The sequence below is a fragment of the Nicotiana tabacum genome, chromosome 1, assembly GCF_000715075.1.
Source record: "Nicotiana tabacum cultivar K326 chromosome 1, ASM71507v2, whole genome shotgun sequence".
Taxonomy (NCBI): domain Eukaryota; kingdom Viridiplantae; phylum Streptophyta; class Magnoliopsida; order Solanales; family Solanaceae; genus Nicotiana; species Nicotiana tabacum.
The window spans coordinates 164,086,344-164,107,835 of record NC_134080.1 but is presented as its reverse complement, the minus strand read 5'-3'; the positions used below and the strand labels follow the sequence as shown (position 1 = coordinate 164,107,835).

The 21,492-nt window shown below is 37.0% G+C and overlaps 2 long non-coding RNA genes across 2 annotated transcripts; both read right to left on the bottom strand.

Annotated features, from left to right (window-relative positions):
- Positions 1-8,599: 8,599 nt before the first annotated feature.
- Positions 8,600-9,572, bottom strand: LOC107804073 (uncharacterized). The gene is made up of 2 exons (XR_001652167.2): positions 9,153-9,572; positions 8,600-8,854 (listed from the first exon to the last, which is right to left on the bottom strand). It is a non-coding gene; the product is annotated as an uncharacterized LOC107804073 (long non-coding RNA).
- A 9,883-nt stretch (positions 9,573-19,455) lies between these two features.
- Positions 19,456-21,059, bottom strand: LOC107804072 (uncharacterized). The gene is made up of 2 exons (XR_001652166.2): positions 20,664-21,059; positions 19,456-19,587 (listed from the first exon to the last, which is right to left on the bottom strand). It is a non-coding gene; the product is annotated as an uncharacterized LOC107804072 (long non-coding RNA).
- Between the last annotated feature and the right edge of the window lie 433 nt (positions 21,060-21,492).

Here is a 21,492-nt window from a genome sequence, read left to right as displayed (position 1 = left end):
CGGGGGGTCACAAGTCACGAGCATCTAACAACACTAAGTCCTCAAATGTAACTACAGAGTTTAAATAATGAACTAAGGACATAAAGGAAAGAGATAGGGAGGAGCTTCGGGCTGCGAACACCAACAACTACCTAAAGACACCTCGAAGATCCGCCTGAAGCTAGAATGAATCAGCACTCGAGAGCGGGACCAGCTACGCCTGAATCTGCATACAGGGTGCAAGGAGTAAAGTGAGTACTCCAACTCAGTGAGTAACAAATATAATAACGACTAAGAGTAAGAAAATACGTAAGGCACAAGGCATTCTATAATGAAGTGGTAAAATCATTTAAAAATAGTAAACCAATCAAAAGTCAAGTAAAATCCTCTTTCAACAAGTAAACAAGTAATTGACAGGTAGTTAAGGTAAAGTAAACAAATAGAAGTTTTCCCTTCGGGCACAATATCAACTGATCCACCCCTCGGGCAATATCCTAGAACAATACCAGCCCCTCGGGCTCAATCTTACATCACAATAGGTACCCGCGCTCACTGGGGGTGCATAGACTCCTGGAGGGGCCCCTTACGGCCCAAGTGCAATAACAAGCCATCTCGTGGCATCAAAACTAGGCCCTCGGACTCATATCAAACAAGCCACCTCGTGGCGTACATATATCAGGCCCTCGGCCTCAAATCAGTATTAGTGTTCCCTCATAACATAGGCCCTCGGCCTTACTCAGTCAAAAATCCTCACAAGCTACTCGGGCAATAGTAAAATAGTGTTTCTCAGCCCAAACTTTATTTAAAATAGCATTTAAGTCATAAAAACGGAGTAAACATGGCTGAGTATGAAAACAGTGAAAAATAACATGACTGAGTTCAAGTAATGAATCAAAACAGTGAGAAAATATGAATAAAAATCCCCGAAGGGTTCAAATAGTTGGCACGAAGCCGAAATATGGCATTCATATAAATTTCAGTCAAATACGCGGTAAAATCATAAATCGGGACGGACCAAGTCACAATCCCCAATAGTGCACGACCCCACGCCCGTCATTAAGTGTGTGTCTTACCTCAATATAGCACTACGATGTGCAATCAGAGGTTTCAAACCTTCAGAACATCATTTACAATCATTACTCACCTGGAACCGGCTAAATCTCTAGCTTGCGATGCCTTTGCCCCTTGAATCGGCCTCCACTCGCATTGAATCTATCCAAAATCAGAACGAGGATGTCAAAATATTCTAAGGGAACGAAGCCCAATCGAAAACAATTAGTAAATAGCAAAAATCCCCAAATTACCAAAACCCGACCCCCGGGCCCATGTCTCGGAATTCAATAATTCTAACATCAATAGATTCCTTATCTCCCCACGAGTTCATACATACCAAAAGTTCTCAAATCCGACCCCAAATGGTCCTTCAAATCCCCAATTTAAGGCCTAAGTTCCCAAGCCCTAGTTTACCCAATTTTAACCTTTGATTTTCCATAATTTCTAGCTCTAATCCATGAAATACTAGCATAGGAATGAGTTTTAGGTCCAAATTCCTTACCTCAATGAAGTTCTCTTGAAATCCCTCTCTCAAATCGCCCAAAATGCTCCCAAGCCGAAGTAAAAAATGGTGAAATAACTCCAATTCGCGAAATGAAATAACTTATATGTTTTGCCCAGACGTTTTTGCATCTGCGGCACAATACCTGCTTCTGCGGTACCGCATTTGCGGTTAAATCCTCCGCTTCTGCAGAAATCACTTGTCTAGCCTGAATCATTTCTGCGACCACATTTCCGCATCTGCGACATCGTAGATGCGGTCACCTTACCGCTTCTGCGGTCTCTGCTCACCTGACCCTTTTTCACTTCTGCGACCAAATCTGCGCTTATGCGGCGCCGCACCTGCGGTCCCTAATCCACAGGTGCAAAAATACCAGAAGCAGCAATTCAGCAACTCCAACAACAATCCAAACTTCCCGTTAATCATCTGAAATCACCCCGGGGCCCCCGGGACCTCAACCAACAGCACAAACATATCCTAATACCTTATTTGGACTTGTACCAATCTTCAAAACACCTCAAACAACATCAAATCAACCAAAACACATCGGATTCGAGTCAAATTTCCTAAATTCTTCCAAATTACGCTTTCGATCAAAAGCCCAACCAAACCAAATCCGAATGACCTGAAATTTTGCACACACCCCCCAAATGACTCAACGGAACTTCTACAACTCTTGAAATTCCATTCCGACCCATATATCAGAATCTCACCTACCAACCGGAAATCGCCAAAATATCAACTTCGCCAATTCAAGCCTAAATCTACTACGAACCTCCAAAATTCATTCTGATCATGCTCCTAAGCCACAAATCACCTCCCGAAGCTAGCCAAACCATCAGAACTCACATTCGAGCCCTCTAACACATAAGCCAACATCCAGTTGATGTTTCCAACTTAAACTCACTCTAAAAAGACTAAGTGTCTCAAACCTTACCAAAATCATTCCGGTTTCGATCTGACCAACCAGATACCACAAAACACGGATAACGAAGCATAAAGATATAGAAATGGGGAAAACAAAGCGGTAACTCATGAGACGACTGGCCGGGTCATCACAAGTATACTCATATATGCCCAAAGGGACATATTATCAAGCTCTATATATGAATCCTAGAGATTGGGCACACTTACAAGGTCAAAATTGTACAGGCTACATGATAAAAGGTAGTAACAGTTACGAGATTGGAAGGATTCCAACTACAAGTTATTGTGTGAGAAGGATGCCTAAGGGAAGAATTCCCTGGACTTTGGACTCATTCACAGGACAGTCACCTAGATGGCAAGAGAAGTTCTAAAGTATTCAAAAGATATAAGTTATGAAAATGATAAGTGCATCAGTCAACATTCGAGGACGAATGTACCAAAGGGGGGAATAATGTTATGTCCCGCGGTATTACATCGATGTTATTCTCTGCGGTAATATATATTTCGGTGATGTTACACTTCGCGGTATTAAGTTATGACAATGTTGCACCCTGAAGTATTGTACGTTGAATTTGTCATAAGGTAATTGACATCAGTCCAAGTAAAAGATTATTTGGAGATCATAAAGATTATGCTATTTCACAAGTGATTAGTAAATTCATGAAGGTGAAAGGAGGAGCAAGTCAAAGAAAATAAATTTTTGTCCAAATTTGGCATTTTGGAGTAAAATACGGCCCGAGCTAAAATACTCAGTATTTATAGACTAGTACCATGCAAGGTACCATATGACCACGGTAGTATAACATATAAAGTATATATGAAGCATTTTAATATAATAAATAGAATTTTAAGTAATTTGGGGTAATTTTTAAATTATGCAGATAATTGATTAATTATCGGGTAACGTGACATTACCCGATTAACTAATAAGTGGATAAAATTAACAAGATCATACCAAAAAGGGATGTGGCAGCCCCTTCTTAGTTTTAAAGTGAGTCATAAACCACCTTTACATAAGTCAAGGTTAATTTACAAACACCTTATCTAGTAAAGATTTTTATATAGAAAGAGGAATGGATAAAACAACATTTTTACATTTCTGATTTTGAACAAAAGAACGCGAGGGACCACGGGACATTCCATTTCGTCCAAGAACTCTTAGCCAAAGAGTTCAAGTTCAACAATTGATTTAATCCATTCTATTTTGATCAAAATGTTGGAAGCAAAGCAGAACAAGTTCGTCCAAGTGTGAATTTCGTCCACATTTTGCAGAAGCAGATATGTTCGAATAATTCCTTGAACAGATATGTTAAGGCTAAGACCTTCTTTCATTTTGGCATGATCTCGTAATTACACGAGTTTGATAATGAGGCATAAAGAAAAATTCATATCCGGGAATTTATGTATATTTTGCTAGTCTCGCAAGTTACGTAAATCTTTCTAGTTTTGTAAGTTACAATATTCTCTTTATCGGGACTTCATATTCATTTGAGTATTTCTTTTTCCAGTCAAGAGAGCAGAGAATTTATATGTATATAGTATTACAGTATTTTCATTACCATCGAGCTATAATCGATGGGCAGGCCCCTATTGGGCAACCTCTGATCAGATGGTAAGTTATATACCGAGCCTACTATGGCCAAGCACTTATGAGCGAGCCCAGTTGGTCGAGATACAGAGTCTAGTATGGTCGAGCGCCTACGAGCAAGCCTACTACGTCAGAGTAGTTATATATATATATATATATATACCGAGCCTTATAGGGCCGAACAACTATTTTGCTTACTATATTGAGAAAGTTGAGTTAGTATCAGCAGGTAAGAACATCTTCAGATTATCGTTGACTTCCAGATACTTGCAGTTATTATATTATCAGTTTAGTTTCAACTTTCAGTATATTGCCTTACATACTTGGTACATTATTTCGTGCTGACATCCCTTTTGCTTGGGGATGTTGTGTTTCATGCCCGCAGGCTCTGATAGACAGGTCGACAGCCCTCCAAGTAGGATATCAGCTTAGCGGAAGATGTTGGTGCGCTCCATTTGCTTCCGAGTTGCTTGTTTGGTTAGTATGATTTAGACGTGTATTGTTTAGTATGGCGGGACTCTGTCCCGACCCTTATGACATTTATGTACTCTTAGAGGCTTGTAGACATATGTCGTGTACGTGAAAGATTGTACGACCTTGTCGGCCTATGTTTTGACTTATAAATAATTATGTTGGCTTATTAGGCTCATATTTCACATGTATATGATGATGTAATAAGAAAGATACGTAACATTGGTACTCGGTTGAGTAAGGTACCAGGTGCCCATCGCGGCCCATCGGTTTGGGTCGTGACAAATATGACCTATGTAGATGCAGTAAAGTCATACGAATGGATAATTAGGTATATAAAATAAGATATAGCAATATTCGTAAGTTCGACAAAATACCAAGCGAAGAACTTCAGGATTGGCTAAAAGCTGGAGGAAAAAGGAGAGGAAAGTCGCATAGGCACACATAAATGGTCAATATCGTAGAAGTTGCATGATGGAAGGTAGCAACAGTTATGCGATTGGAAGGAATTCGATCACAAGTCATGGCATGGGAAAGAGGCCTCAAGGGAGGAATGCCTTGACCTTTGGACTTATTCACGGAACAGTTGCCTAGATGGCAAGAGGACTACTAAAGTATTCGCAAGAGCTATGGGAGATGAGAATGAGAAGTGCATCAGTCAACATTCAAGAACGGATGTTCCAAAGGGGGGAATGATGTTACACCCCATATTTTCGTACATGAAAATACGCCATAAATAAATTAATTAATGAGAGCTCGAAAGTGAGATGTCATGTCCCGCAGTACTACATTACGACGATGTTGCACCCTATAGCATTGTATGTTGAATTTGTCATAAGGTAATTGACATCAGTCCAAGGAAAAGATAATTTGGAGATTATAAGGATTATGCTATTTCAAACAAGTAATAAGTAAATTCGTGAAGGTGAGAGGGGAAGCAAGTCAAAGAAAATAAATTTTCGTCCAAGTTTGGCATGTTGGGATAAAATACGGTCCGAGCTAACCTACTCGGTATTTATGGACTAGTATCATACGTGGTACCACATGACCATGATAGTAAGATGTATAAGGTATGTGAAAAGTGAGTAGTATTTTAAGTAAGTGGGAATAATTCTCAATTATGCGGGTAATTAATAATTATCAAGTAACAGGACATTACCTAGTTAATTGGGGATATATTGGATAAGACTAACCCTAAAACATGGTAGCATGCCACATATTAAAAGAATTAATCTTTGGTCATTTTTGGTTAAGTGGCAACTTAGTAGATTAATTACAAGCCACTCACTTCCAAGACCTTCAAAACAATATTACATATTAGAAGTGGGGGAACAACACGTTAACATTCTGATAACTTTTCAAGATTCATTCTCAAAGACTATAAGCAAAGGATAAAGTAACGTTATTGACAATGACTCTCTAGCCAAGAATATGGTAATATTATTAGCTCCAAACCTTTCAAATTCATCATTTAAATCTCTAAAATGAAGATGGAAATTTCAGCAACTCATCAAAAATTCTATCAATGTGACTTTGCTACAAAAGATCACATGAGACTACGTGATGTTATAGCAACAGGGTTTTGCGATTCGAAGGGAGTACGATGCAATCCTTCTCAAAGAATATCATACGGATTCTTCCCTACATCGATCCACCGTTACGCATTGTCGCAATCAACGGTGTTAAAGGGATTGTCAAGAGAATCGGTTCAGGTATATTAAGGCTATCCCTTTATTTATTTTGCCATGATCTATACGACACAAACGAAACGAGAAAATGCACAACTTCCATAAATGACTCTATTTATAGAAGTATTACAAGTGCCTATGTTCTTGAATTTTCATGTGTCATATTATTCTATCATCTGTTCACGAGTCTCAGAAAAATATGTAAGTTTGAAAAAAAAAAGTTTACTTCATGATATTACTCGAAGGCATAATGGTCATATGACATTTCAAGAAATTTTATTGATGTACTTATCGAGCATTGCATTCATGTACATTGATCCATGACCAGATGGCGTTATATACGCTTATATTATATGTATATGTATATGAGATATGGGAGAAGGTTGTGGCGTTATATACGCACCACCACCTGATCAGCTGGTATACGTTGATGATTTTGCCCACAATGGTCAATATGATATGACGGGATGCCCTCAGAGGCCTGATGATGTTATGGAACATGTACCTATGCACGACATGACATTCATATGCATATGCATGACACTACAATTATTTCATGATTTACAGAGTTATCTAGACTTACAGGTTGAGTCATTTACTCTATATTTCTTCCATGTTTGTTATGTACTTATTTATGTGCCTTACACAATCGGTACATTATTCGTACTAACATCCCTTTTGCCTGGGGACGCTACATTTCATGCCCGCAGGTCCCGGTAGATAGGTCGAGGGCCCTCCAAGTAGGCTATTAGCTCAGCGAAAGATGTTGGTGCGCTCCATTTGCTTTAGAGTTGCTTGTTTGGTTAGTGTGATTTAGACGTGTATTTTTTGGTATGGCGGGACTCTGTCCCGAACTTTATGGAAATTATGTATTATTAGAGGCTTGTAGGCAGATGTCATTATCACACCTCCTTTTTACCACCCGAGGGGTTTATATAAGGGAGTTTTTCTAATTTAAGTGACATTATTCGAAATGAGATTATTTTATTTAATTTTTCCGAGTCGCCACTTGGAATAGTTTATTTAGTGTCCCAATTCACCGCTTTATTTTAAATCCCAAATCGAGGAAATTTCGACTTTATTTTAAAAGTCTGCGAACCAGAAATTCTAAGTAAGGAATTTTGTTAACCCGGGAGAAGGTGTTAGGCATTCCCGGGTTCCGTGGTTCTAGCACAGTCTCTTAAACTATTAATAATTGCCCTATTATCTGATTTATTACATGTTTTTAACCCAGTGTGTATTTTTAAACTCTACAACCGCTTTTAATTATTTTATGGGATTATACAAGTTACGATTATCGTACACTTGTTTGTTTGATACATATTGCGGATCATGTCACGGGAACCGTACCCACGATCTACAACATGTTTAATTTATTAAAGTTATTAGAAGTTGTAGCCGGGTCACATAAATGTACCCCGAATTTGGAAATTTGGTATCACAACTATGTCACGGGAACCGTACCCGTAGCTATGAGTATTTTGTTATAAACGCACCTAAAGCAAACTACGAATGTTCAAAATATTTTCTACACTAAGTTATAATATTAATGTGAGGGCCATAGATTAGGGGATTCAATTGTGAATGGCACGCCTCGATTTATCTTTAAAAGATTTGTATTTCACTAAAACAAACTAAGGATGCTCCTATTTAAATATAATTTAAAATTAGGTATCACAACTACGCCACGGGAACCACACCCGTAGTTGTGATAATTTATTTAATCGCGCCTAAAATAAGCTACGATGTTTATTAATTAATATCTACAAAGAAGTTGAATTACAATAAGCTCTACCTTAAACCTCAAAGAAATAAGCAAGTAAACTAATAAGAAGTTTTATTATTTGGTTCCACTGGGTGAAAAATCTGCAACAAAGAAGAAACCTCATGAAACTTCACATAGGCAAGCAAATGAAAATTATGCCTAACTAGTTCAAGAATGCTCCATACAGCTTGTAGGTAAAACTCACCTTCCTTATGCATTAAAAATAGGTGCTTGAATGGATGTTTAAATTGTTCTATCAGTTAGGAACTTCAAAAGTACAAATCTTATCACAAAGGCAAAGATTGCTAAGATTTGGTCATGACAGCTAAAAGAATGGAATGCTTAAATGTTGCAATTGCATTATTAACATTTGAACTGCTACAATTTTCAAGCAGGAAATAGAGTTTCCTCGATACGTACTGCAATTTCAAAAATTAGAGATTTAAAATCCAATATCTTATTAATTATATTCTGCTCTTTCTCTGTTAACAAGCATGCTTGGAGCGTAATTTGAAATCTCTGAATGCAAGTCATAGTGTCTTAGCAACTAATATCAAATTACCCTAATATACCAACAAGAATATTTTTATTTACCCTCTTAGAACATCAATAAGCAGTAGAAGATATGAAGAGCAAATATTACAAATATTTTTCTAACGTGTTTAAGATACACAAAAATATTTTCTGTACATAACTCACTACGTATTCCACTCAAATATCTGTTTAAGAAAAACCTCCTTCGTGTAATTACTTTTTGAACATCAAAATTCTTGGCATAAAAGGGTTAAATGCTAAAAGACCAGACTCTAGTCCTATACACTCCTTCTGATTTAGCAGTAGCTCTTGCTTTTCTGAGGGGCATAAGGGAAGGAGCTACCATCCTGTAAGTGATGTATGCAGAGTAGCTAATAAAGTCAATCCTTATAGTTGATTAATGAAATTATTACACTATTTACACAAACATAAGGATTAAAGCTTGTATTAATGAAAAAAAACGTAGCAGGTGACCAAATTAATTCTAATAGGCATCATGTTTCATGAAAATAACACAAGATCTTCAAAGCTAAGTATGAAATCAATTGTTTAATCACTTACTAAAAGAATAATATAGAGAAATTTCAAACTAACATGGGTAAATAAAGAAAGCTTGAATAAATCAACTAAAGGTAGAAAACTAACCCGATTAGAGCTCAGCAATTCCAGAAACAGTAAAAATCAGCGGAATTGAACAATGACTAGAATTTAAATCAACCTCTCATCTTCGAAACAAGTTCTAAAGCTCCACCAAGCTCTAAAATCCCCAAAAAATGTGAGAGAAGACAAGGATTTAAAACTGAAAATCAGCTTTGCAATCTTTGAATTTTAGCTCTAAACTTTTTAATTCCCACTTGTTGCTAGAGGCTTCAGCGTGTGTGTGTGTTAAGGAGGGGTGTGTATTATAGCCAAAGTTAAAATGGATAAGAAGAAGGAAAAAATGGAGAAGAACCGAACTCAGATGCACCGTTTTCGTTTTTCGTATGAGAGAGGGTATGATTTTTCTTTTTTCTAAAATCTGATCTCATTTGTCTTAGGTCTAGGTTTTTATTAAAGGGTAAGGGGTTTGTGTAGGTTAGAGAGGTAGGCTAAGCATTTTTTGAGAGAATTGGGTCATGAAAATTGGCCCATATCCAAAATTAGACCCAAAAATAACTTAATCCCCATTTTCTTTGTTTGTTTTCTTTTTTTTTCTTTTCTTTAATTGTAAAAATCCTAATTAAATTAATTAAGCCCTAAATTAATATATTTTTTAGAAATTAAAATTCTTTCTTTATTTTTAACATTAAAATGACTAATTAACTTAAAACTAAAGAAAAATGCTAATTTTAAAGACTGAAATCTAAATATATGTAAAAATGACTTTTTTGTGATTTTTGCTTAATAAAATTAATTCCTACATGAAAATTGAACTTAAGATAGTATTGACAATTTTTTATGATTTTTCTTATGATTTTTAAAATATTAAAAATGCATGAAATGCAATTAAATAAAGAAAAACTTCTAAAATCCCTTAAAAATTATTTTTGGTATATTTTTAGGAGTTATTTTCATGCAGGGCAAAAATTAGGTGCTCACAGTTGCCCCTCTTTGCTCGAAAACATGAATAGTTTTTGGGTAAAGATAAAGTGAGCAATTACGAGCAATTTTTGCCCGTATGAGACTCCATTTGGAAGCATTTTGAAAAAGTTCGACCGAACCTTGCTTCGGAGGTTGCCTACATATCCTTGGCTATAAAGAAATCAGGTCGGTGTAGTTCTGAAAGTTTTGGTAGCTGAGACTACCGAAAAACTGTGATTTCACTGCTGTTTCTGCTTGCTGAGCTCCTTATTACACCAAAATGAAAAATAAAAAGCTAAACTAGCTAAGCCTATCAACTATGAGTTACAAGATTCCTATCTATGAATCTTCTGTAGCTTGATCTTTAGTCTTGGCTGGTTCTTCTTGTAGACTCTGATCTAAATCTTGATGCTCGTTAGCTGCAACCATTGGTTCATTCTCCTTCAACTTTTTGGATCAAGGCGGGACATGCAAAGCTTACTACTTCAATCATATCTTGAGCAGTCCACATCTTTTCTCCGCTTCTATAATTAGAGTCCAACTTTTTTTCTTTTTCTTCTTCTTTTATTTGGTTTAAGACTTCTTTTTTTGGTCATCTCAAACCTTGTGCCTCATGGTGAAAACCTGCTCTGGCACCAAAGCAAACAAACGAACAAAATTTTCTGCCCCAGTTTTCACTAGGAAAATTTCATGAGTTATTGTAACAAAAATCTAAACAATTTCTTTATTGAAAGCAATTAAAATCGGGATTGTGTATCCCTGAGAAAAATAGATTAGAGATTGGAGACCATATATCTAAAAATGCATTCAAATGGGGCTCGGAGGCACCAAGTTCGAAGGTTACCAGGTTATGCTGGAAAAATGACTAGGTTATGCCGGAAAGGTCCTCGGGTTATGCCGGGAAGGTCCACGAGTTATGCTGGAAAAGTTATCGGGTTATGCTGGAAAAGAAAAAGGTCCTCGGTTTATGCTGGGAAGGTCCACGGGTTATGCCGAGAAAGTCATCGGGTTATGCCAGAAAAGAAAAAAGGTCTACGGGTTATGTTGGGGAGGTCCACAGGTTATGCCGAGAAAGTCTTCAGGTTATGCCGGAAAATAAAAAAGATCCTCGGGTTATGCCGGGGAGATCCACAGGTTATGCCAGAAAAGTCATTGGGTTATGCCGAAAAAGAAAAAAGGTCCTCGGGTTATGTCTGGGAGGTCCACGGGTTATGCTGGGAAAGTCATCGGATTATGCCAGAACAGAAAAAAAGGTCCTCGGTTATGCCGGGGAGGTCCGCGGGTTATGCTGCTAAAGTCATTGGGTTATGCTGAAAAAGAAAAAAAGTCATCGAGTAATGTCAGGGAGGTCCACGGGTTATGCCGGAAAAGAAAAAAAAGGTCCCCGGGTTATGCGGGGGAGGTCCACGGGTTATGCCGGGAAAGTCATTGGGTTATGCCGGAAAAGAAAAAAGGTCCTCGGGTTATGTCGGGAAAGTCATCGGGTTATGCCGGAAAAGAAAAAAGGTCCTCAAGTTATGTTGGGGAGGTCCACGGGTTATGCCGGGAAATTCATCGGGTTATACCGGAAAAGAAAAAAGGTCCTCAGATTATGCTGGGGAGGTCCACGGGTTATGCCGGAAAAAGAAAAAAAGGTCCCCGGTTTATGCCGGGGATCAACTAGGGAGTGGAGACCTATAATGGAAAAGACTACCAGGTTATGTTGGGAGTGACTAGGGAATGAGACCCAATATTGGGAAAACGCAGCTAGAGATTGGGGACCCTAGGCTACCATGATTTTGAATTTTTCTTCTTCTTTTTTTTTTTACTTCACTTTTCATTTTATTTAGGAGAATGAATGAAGAATTTAGAAGAACTTCCCTTTTCGGGTCAACTTTTGTTGTAGAACCGTTTTGGTTTCTGCGTGCCTTGCTTTTATTGCACCTGCTTCTTGCAAGGTTGTTTTGGACTACACCTGTTTCCCTATTTTTCAAACAAGGATCAATTTGTCAGTTTGAAACGGTAGTTGGTTTTGTGGCCTTGATTGATTCAATCACTTGATATTGGCCCAACTTCTTTGATGAAGATCTCAACTGCAATTATTTGTTCACTGGGGACCGATTTCATTTCAGGCCCTGGAGAACCTCTAGTTTTTCTGAACTTTGCCATGACAGTTGGTCGGTGGAACTTAACCTTTTCGACTTTATGTTGCCTTCGTAGGCCTTTCCCTTCTGATTATTTCTTCTTCTGCTTCTTTTTCTTCCTTTTTTTCTTTTTTTCTTTTCTTTTCTTCGGACCATTGGGGAAATTTTTGGCTCCTCAAACTTTGCTGCAACGGCTAGTCGCGTGGGACTTAAAATTTTCCAACTTTATTTCGCCTTCGTAGGCCTTTCATTTCTGGCTTCTTTCTTCCAACTTTAATTTCAGATCATTTGGGTACCTTGGCTTTTCAAAACTTTGCCGAGACAGTTAGCCATGTAGCACTCAACCTTTTCAACTTCATTTGCCTTTATAGGCACTCCAATTTGATTTTCTCTTTCCAAGAGTTTTGATTTCAAAGCACCGGCCGCCATGGCCAGTCGAGGTCGACTTGATGTCCCTGACGAGGCTGGATGCCTTTTTGCACATTAGCTCATGTCAAACGAAAGCCCTGTAAATTAGTCTTGACATCCTTTCTTTGTCTTAGTTTCAGAAACAGAGTTAGACCGAAAGGGATTCAAAGAAAAACAAACAATGGAATGGAGAATGAGTTTAAACAAGATGTGTCCCTTTCGGGGAACGGAAAGAAGGGCTTATCTGGAGTACATGCGGACTCCAATGAACATGACATGCCATTTGGATTGGATTCCCGATCTGTGTAAACCGTCCAACTCTCAGAAATTCATCACAACTTTGCCTCTAAACTGAGGAACCTCGCCAAGACTCTGTTGATGCTGATGGTTGCGAGGATCCTTTTTTTGATCAGTGGCGCCTTTTGCGGGTTTTCACCAACTGACCTCTCTTATTTCTTTCCTCATCGTCGTCTTATAGTGCTCTTCACTAACAAGACTCTCTCATTTCAATTTCTCTGCTTACTATCGCCTCACGGTGCCCGTATGGGTTTTCACCAATAAGACTCTCTCATTTTATTTCTCTGCTTACCATCGCCTTACGGTGCCCATGTGGGTTTTCACCAATAAGACTCTCTTATTTTATTTATCTCATTTTGTTGTATCAGATCCAAATAACTCTATCCTCCCATTTTGAACCTCTTTGCCGATTGATCAGAAGGACCTGAACAAGGTTTTGGGGTAAAAAGGATTTGGATTGAGTTACAACTTTGGAACCTTTCATGCGAAACCATCGCCGAACCATTATAACATCTATCTCAGTTTTACTTTTGAGGGGAATTTGGATTTTTGTTTTGGTGTGACTGAACCCCAGAGAGAGGCTGCCTACGTATCCTTTTGGAATCAAGTCGAACGTAGTTCAAGGAACTTTGTTTTTTGATTTTCTTTTGTTTTTCTGTTTTATTTTGTTTTTTCTTTCTATTTCTTTTTTCCTTTCCTTTTTCGTTTTCCCTTTTTTCATTCCATTTTCTTTTTGCCCTTCCCCCCCCCCCCTTTTGTATTTTTCTTTTTCTTCTCTTTTTCATTTTATTTTTTCATTTTTCATTCATTTTTTCAATTTTTTTCAATAACACTTTCAGGTTCCAAAGAGGGTAATCAAAGAAGAGTAACTGGGCAAAGGGTTTGCAAGTTGAATATTTGGATACTAAGAAAGAAAGCCTTCTTCATCCCAACCAGAGAATATTAATTTTGTATAAAAGATCCAACATAGTATCTTTGTCTACATTTGCATTAACAGTCGTTTCAGGGACATTTCTTCGATGTGTCTCAAGTACAATGCTCTCTTTTGGCGATACTCTCGTTATCACGTATGGACCTTTTCAATCAGAAACCAATTTTCCTTCAGCTGTTCCAAATCTTCATTTTTATTTCCTTAAACTTATCTTCATTGCATTCTGATTCTTGATTTAATATTTCGAAGTCTGATAACGTTTTAGGTTCTGGGCAAGAAGTTCGCAAGCATGTCATGTAATTGAAATCTTCAATTAACAGAACTAAAAAGAGAATAAGAAAAATAACAAGATTAAGAAAAGATACATTCCTAGACAATGAAATATTAATTTCATTTGATTTTTTTTTATTTTTATTTTTTTCAATTTTTGAAGATAGAAGGGTTTACATCGAAAAGTAGGACAATAAAGTAAACATTCGAATCACACCCTGAAATAATTCGAACGCGGAAAGGATAGCAAGACTGGCTACCGAGACTCCCGTCTGATTGGGAATTTTCAGGCTTGGCGACCGTTTTTTGGCTTTTCTTCTGTCTCGACAATGGCTGCAATGGCCTTCAATGCCGGATCAAATTCCTCATCTTCACAAATCATTCCGACTATTGGCCCAGTGTTGTGAGCAGGCAACAGATTGTTCATCACATCAGGAGCTTCTTCATCCCGAAAAATGATTCTTTCAGCTTTAATCAAGTCTTCAACTTCCTTTTTAAGGGTCCAACAGTCCTTCGTACTGTGTCCTACTGCTCCAGTGTGGTATTTACATCTACCATCAACTAGGTGCGAGTGGGACTCAGGGTTTGGCCAGTTCGAGGCCACTGGCTGCAATAGACCTAGCCTGATTAGCTTTTGGAACAAGCTTGAATATGATTCACTAATAGGGGTGAACTGATTCTTTCTGAAAGGCTCTCTTGGGCGAGTATTGTATTGGGGATCATTTGGTTGAGGATTATATAGAGCTTGGTAAGGATGGGCATTTCTAGGAGGTGAAGCTCAGTTTTGTGGATAATATTGTGGCCGCGTGTAAGGTTGCACGTTCATCACCACATAAGGAGGCAGTGCCACGACATAAGCAACATCTTGAAGGGGATAATAATATTGAGGGACCTCGGGAAGCATATATGATTGGATGAATGGCCTACAGGCCCCCTCGAGCTGGAGGCCATCATGGCTACTTCTTCTCTCCCATTTCATTTATCAAATCCTCTGAACCATTTTGAACATCTGGTGATGTGGCTTTAAAAGCAACAGACTCAAGATTCGACCCGTTTTTAGCCCACTTTCTATCATCTCCCCAATTTTGATAGCCTCAGCAAAAGGCTTTCCCATAGCTGGCATCATGTTCTGGAAGTAGTCTGCCTCTTGGGCCTGTAGAAAGACCGTAACCATTTCAATTTCATCCATTGGAGGCTTTACCCTGGCAGCTTGCTCACGCCATTTGACAGCATATTCGCGGAAGCTTTCTGCGGTTTTCTTTTTCAAATTGGACAAAGAGTTTCTATCGAGAGCGATGCCATATTATATTGGAACTAGCGAACAAAATCTCGATCCATGTCGCCCCACACAAGCCAATGGGTAATTTCTTGATCCGTATACCACTCAGAAGTAATTCCAGAGAGGCTTTCCCTAAAATAGGCCATTAGAAGTTCCTCTTTTCCAATAGCGCCTCTCAGCTGGTTACATTTTCGTTTCAGATGAGCGACCGGGTCTCCGTGCCCATCATATTTTTCAAATTTTGGCATCTTGAAGCCAGCTGGCAAGTGGACATGGGGAAACATACAGAGGTCGGAGTATGAGACACTCTTTTGGCCATCCAGACCCTGCATGTTTTTCAGGTTTTGTTCCAAGCTCTTCATCTTCCGAGTCATTTCCTCTTGCTTAGGATTGTTAACAACCTTTTCTTGCTCCTCCGAGAGATCATATTGCAGAGGTTGAGTGAAAGAGCACGAGGTCACATATGTTATTTCTGATTGAAGCTATGGACCCTGAAAGGTGAACATTGGAGGCTCAATACACGGCCATGGTGAAGTTGGTTGTATTCTGGTGCAGACTGGTGCTGCAGAAAACAATATTGGAGGTGCCCTGGAAACTGGCGCCTGGGGGCGAACCACAGAAGGGATGCCAGGAATATTGGACGGCATTGGAGGGTGCCCGTATAGGATGAGCAGGTTGGGCACATGGGCGTTGGTAACCTCACCTGACCTTGGGATCAACTCAGGGAACCCAGGGATTGCACTTGGCAGTTCCCTACCATTAGACCAAGCATCCCATATTTTCAATATGCAGAGACGCGATATCTTATTCTATTGAGCAGCAGCTGATTCTAGCTGCAGAATAGCCAATGCCGGGCTATCCTTAGGACTGATGATTGGTAGATTGCTCGCAGTGGCCATCTGTGCCTTTGGATCTTGCGAAGGAGGGGAGGCTAGACTACCAACAAAACCAACCACCAAAACCTGACTAATTTGTACACCCAACAACCTTGTTAGTTTTGAGACATTTAATATATAGGAAATCGCACATTGGGATGCAATGCACCTAACAGTTAAACGCTTCTACCATGTGTTTGAACGGTTGCATGTTTCATCCCGGCCTTAACTGACTCTTTCAGCATGTACCTCTTTCCTTTTATTTTTACCTCTCTTTAATCACTTTTTTTTTCATTTCGTTTCTGCGGCTTTTTATTTTTGGCACTCTTTTTTTTTCTCTTTTTTTTGTGTTTCTGTCACTTTTATTTTATGTCACTCTCTTCTTCTTCTTTTTTTCACTCTTTTCTTTTTTTTCACGTTTATTTTTCACTCAATTAATTTTATGGCTATGATCGAATCTGATGGGGATTGCCTACGTATCATGACGCCGCATGAATCAGATCTTGCGTAGTTCGGGAAAATTAAGAATGGAGTAAAACTCTTTTTTTTGTTTACTTTTATAAAAGTCAGACCATGAAAGCTTTAAGAAAAAGAAAAATATTTTTTTTTATTTTTTTTGTTTTTTATGTTTTTTATGTTTGTTTTTTTGGAATTTTTGAAAGAAATGTTTTCAAAGAAGAAAGGAAATATTTCTTTTTGGATCTTTGATTTTGATTTTATTTTTATTTTTTGAAAGAAAGACTTCTAAAAATTCCTTTTCTTTTGATTTGAACTTTGGGAATTTCAAAATAAAAGGAAGATATTTTTGTTTGAATTTTCATTTGTTTTCTCTTTTTCTAAAGAAGAAAGAAATATTTTTTGGATTTTGAATGTTGCCTATTAATTTTCGAAAGAGGGACTTTTAAGAAAATATTTTGGATTTCTGAGTTTTTTTTTGTTTTTAAAATTTACAAAAGTACTTCTAAAGAAAAATAAAAATAATTTTGGACTTCAATTTTTAAAAAATATTTTTGAAAGAAAGAACTTTTAAACAAGAAAAAAAAATTAATTCTTTTTTTCCTGATTTTTTTTTTAATTTTGGGAAAAGACTTCTAAAAATGTAGAAAAATATATATTTGTTTTGAATTTTGATTTGACTTATGGATTTTCGAAAGAAGGACTTTTAAGAAAACATATCGGATTTCTGAGTTTCTCTTCTTTCCTTTTTTTTCTTTCTCTTTTTTAATTTACGAAAGTACTTTTAAAGAAAAGCGAAAATATTTTAGGACTTTTATTTCTCAATTTTTATGGAAATTTACAAAAGAAAGACTTCTAAAGAAGAAAAGAATATTTTGGATTTTTGTTTCTGATTTTATTTTTTGGGATTTCTTTTTGGGAAAATACTTCAAAATGAAGGAAACCCGTATTTTGGATTTTGAATTTTTTTATTTCATTTTTCCATGAAAGACTTCAAAAAGAAGGAAAGTACTTTTTTTTGAGTTTAAAAAAACTTCTTTTTTTTGAATTTTCTAAGGAAAGATTTCTAAAGAAGGAACTAAAGAAAAATATTTTTGGATTTTTGAAAATTGGGGTTGGAATCGATGAGGTTTGCCTACGTATCTCACATCCGGTGAGAATCAGACCCGCATAGTTCGGTCAATTTTGACGGAACAGAGGAAACATGAATTTTTGAAAAAATTGGCTTTTCTTTTTCTTTTTCTTTTTCCATAATTTCGGCAAAGTTTCAGAACTTCAAATACCTATCTCTCACTCTTATTTTTTTTTTGATTCTTTACCTATTCTAGAAGTTGGTCAACATGCAAGCTGAATCAAACAGATGCGCAAGTAGCACATAAGATGCATCAGGATAGTGTTTTAATTTTTGGATTCACCTGTCCTAGACGGACCCAACCCCTATGTTGAGTCCCCAAAGTCAAATGCACGTGATGCAAATAAACGTTCCTACTAGGGATCCGGCATGAGGCTACGTTATTCTAGGTTTAAAATCTTGGGGAGTGTTTTAGACGTGGCTTATCCAAGCGGACAACTCGAGTTGAGGGGAGGGGGGAGGGCTACGTACCGGGAACCAAAAGGCATCCGAATTTGTAACTTGTCCGAGCCTCTTTCTAATTCAAGGTATGACACTAACAGAAAAAGGAGTCACGCCAGCGTGCACATCCCCGAAGATGAGAAGAGAAGGGTTTCGTAACAGTTTATATACAGTTCAAATAATATGAAAGCGGTAAAAAGCGACATTTAGCACATTAGGCCCAAACATGTAATAAAAATCAGATAAAAAATAAAAGTCAATTATAACAGTTATTCTAAGCTCGAATTCTTGAATCTTGAACCGAAGTTTTGGGTTTTGATCCCTAGCATAGCAGAGCTATCACACCTCCTTTTTACCACCCGAGGGGTGTATATAAGGGGGGTTTTCCAATTTAAGTAATATTATTCGAAATGGGATTATTTTATTTAATTTTCAGAGTCACCACTTGGAATAGTTTATTTGGTGTCCCAAGTCACAGGTTTATTTTAAATTCCAAATTGAGAAAATTTCGACTTTATTTTAAAAGTGTGTGAACCAGAAATTCTAAGTAAGGAATTTTGTTAACCCGGGAGAAGGTGTTAGGCATTTCCAGATTTCGTGGTTCTAGCACGGTTGCTTAAACTATTAATAATTGGCTTATTATCTGATTTATTATACGTTTTAAACCTAGTGTATATTTTTAAACTCTATAACCGCTTTTAATTATTTTATGGGATTATTCTAGAATAAGTTACGATTGTCGTACACTTGTTTGTTTGATACACATTGCGGACCATGTCACGAGAATCGTACCCATGATCTACAACATGCTTAATTTATTAAAGTTATTAGAAGTTATGGACGGGTCACATAAATGTACACCGGATTTGAAAATTAGGTATCACAACTACGTCATGGAAACTGTACCCGTTGCTATGAGGATTTTGTTATAAACGCGCCTAAAGCAAACTACGAATGTTCAAAATATTTTCTACACTAAGTTATAATATTAGTGTGAGGGCCATAGATTATGTGATTCAATTGTGAACGGCACACCTCGATTTATCTTTAAAAGATTTGTATTTCACTAAAGCAAACTAAGGATGCTCCTATTTAAATCTAATTTGAAATTAGGTATTACAACTACGCCACGGGAACCATACCCGTAGTTGTGATGATTTATTTAATCACGCCTAATGCAAGCTACGATGTCCATTAATTAATATCTACAAAGAAGTTGAATTACAATAAGCTCTGCCTTAAATCTCAAAAAAATAAGCTAGTAAACTAATAAGAAGTTTCATTATTTGGTTCCACTGGGTGAAAAATCTGCAACAAATAAGAAGCCTCATCAAACTTCACATAGGCAAGCAAATGAAATTTACGCCTAACTAGTTCAAGAATGCTCCATACAGCTTGTAGGTAAAACTCACCTTCCTTATGCATTAAAAATATGTACTTGAATGGATGTTTAAATTGTTCTGTCAGTTAGGAACTTTCAGAAGTACAAATCATATCACAAAGACAAAGTTGCTAAGACTTGGTCACGACAGCTAAAAGAATGGAATGCTTAAATGCTGCAATTGCATTATTTACATTTGAACTGCTGCAATTTTCAAGAAGGAAATAGAGTTTCCTCGATACATACTGCAATTTCAAAAATTAGAGATTTACCATCCAATATCTTATTAATTATATTCTGCTCTTTCTCTGTTAACAAGCATGCTTGGAGCGTAATTTGAAATCTCTGAATGCAAGACGTAATGTCTTTGCAACTAATATCAAATTACCCTAATATACCAACAAGAATATTTTTATTTACCCTCTTCGAGTAGCAATAAGCAGTAGAAGATATGAACAACGGATATTACAAATATTTTTCAAATGTGTTTAAGATACACAAATTTTCTTTCTATATATATCTCACTACGTATTCCACTCAAAAATCTGTTTAAGAAAAACCTCCTTCGTGTAATTGCTTTTTGAACATCAAAATCATTGGCATAAAAGGGTTAAATGCTAAAAGACCAGACTCTAGTCCTATACACTCCTTCTGATTTAGCAGTAGTTCTTGCTTTTCTGAGGGGCATAAGGGAAGGAGCTGCCATCCTGTAAGCGATGTATGTAGAGTAAATAATAAAATCAATCCTCATAGTCGATTAATGAAATTATTACACTATTTACACAAACCTAAGGATTAAAGCTTGTATTAATGAAAAAAAACGTAGCAGGTGACCAAATTAATTCAATAGGCATCATGTTTCATGAAAATAACACAAGATCTTCAATGCTAAGCAGGAAATCAACTATTTAATCACTTACTAAAAGAATAATACAGAGAAGTTTCAAACTAACTTGGTAAACAAAGAAAACTTGAATAAATCGACTAAAGATAGAAAACCAACCCAATTGGAGCTCAGCAATTCCAGAAACAGTAAAAATTAGCGGAATCAAACAATGACTGGAATTTATATCAATCTCTCAGCTTCAAAACAAGTTCTAAAGCTCCACCAAGCTCTGAAATCCCCAAAAAATGTGAGAGAAGACAAGGATTTGAAACTGAAAATCAGCTTTGCAATCTTTTAATTTTAGCTCTAAACTTTGTAATTCCCACTTGTTGCTAGAGGCTTCAACGCGGTGTGTGTGTGTGTGTGTTAAGGAGAAGTGTGTATTAGAGCCAAAGTGAGAATGGATAAGAAGAAGGAAAAAATGGAGAAGAACCGGAACTCAGATGCGCCGTTTTCGTTTTTTGTAAGAGAGAATCTGATTTTTCTTTTCTCTAATATCTGATCTCATTTGTCTAAGGTCTAGGTTTTTATTAAAGGGTAAGGGGTTTGGGTAGGTTATAGAGGTAGGTTGGGCATTCTTTGAGGGAAGTGGGCCCTGCAAATTGGCCCATATCCGAAATTAGACCCAAATATAGTTTAATCCCCCTTTTCTTTCGTTGTTTTCTTTTTTTCTTTTCTTTAATTTTAAAAATACTAATTAAATTAATTAAGTCCTAAATTAATCTATTTTGTAGAAATTAAATTTTTTTATTTATTTTTAACATTAAAACGACTAATTAACTTAAAACTAAAGAAAAATGCTAATTTTAAAGACTAAAATCTAAATATGTAAAAATGACCATTTTTTGTGATTTTTTGCTTAATAAAATTAATTCCTACATGAAAATTGAACCTAAGATGGTATGAAATTAAAACGTGATAATTTTTTATGATTTTCTTGTGATTT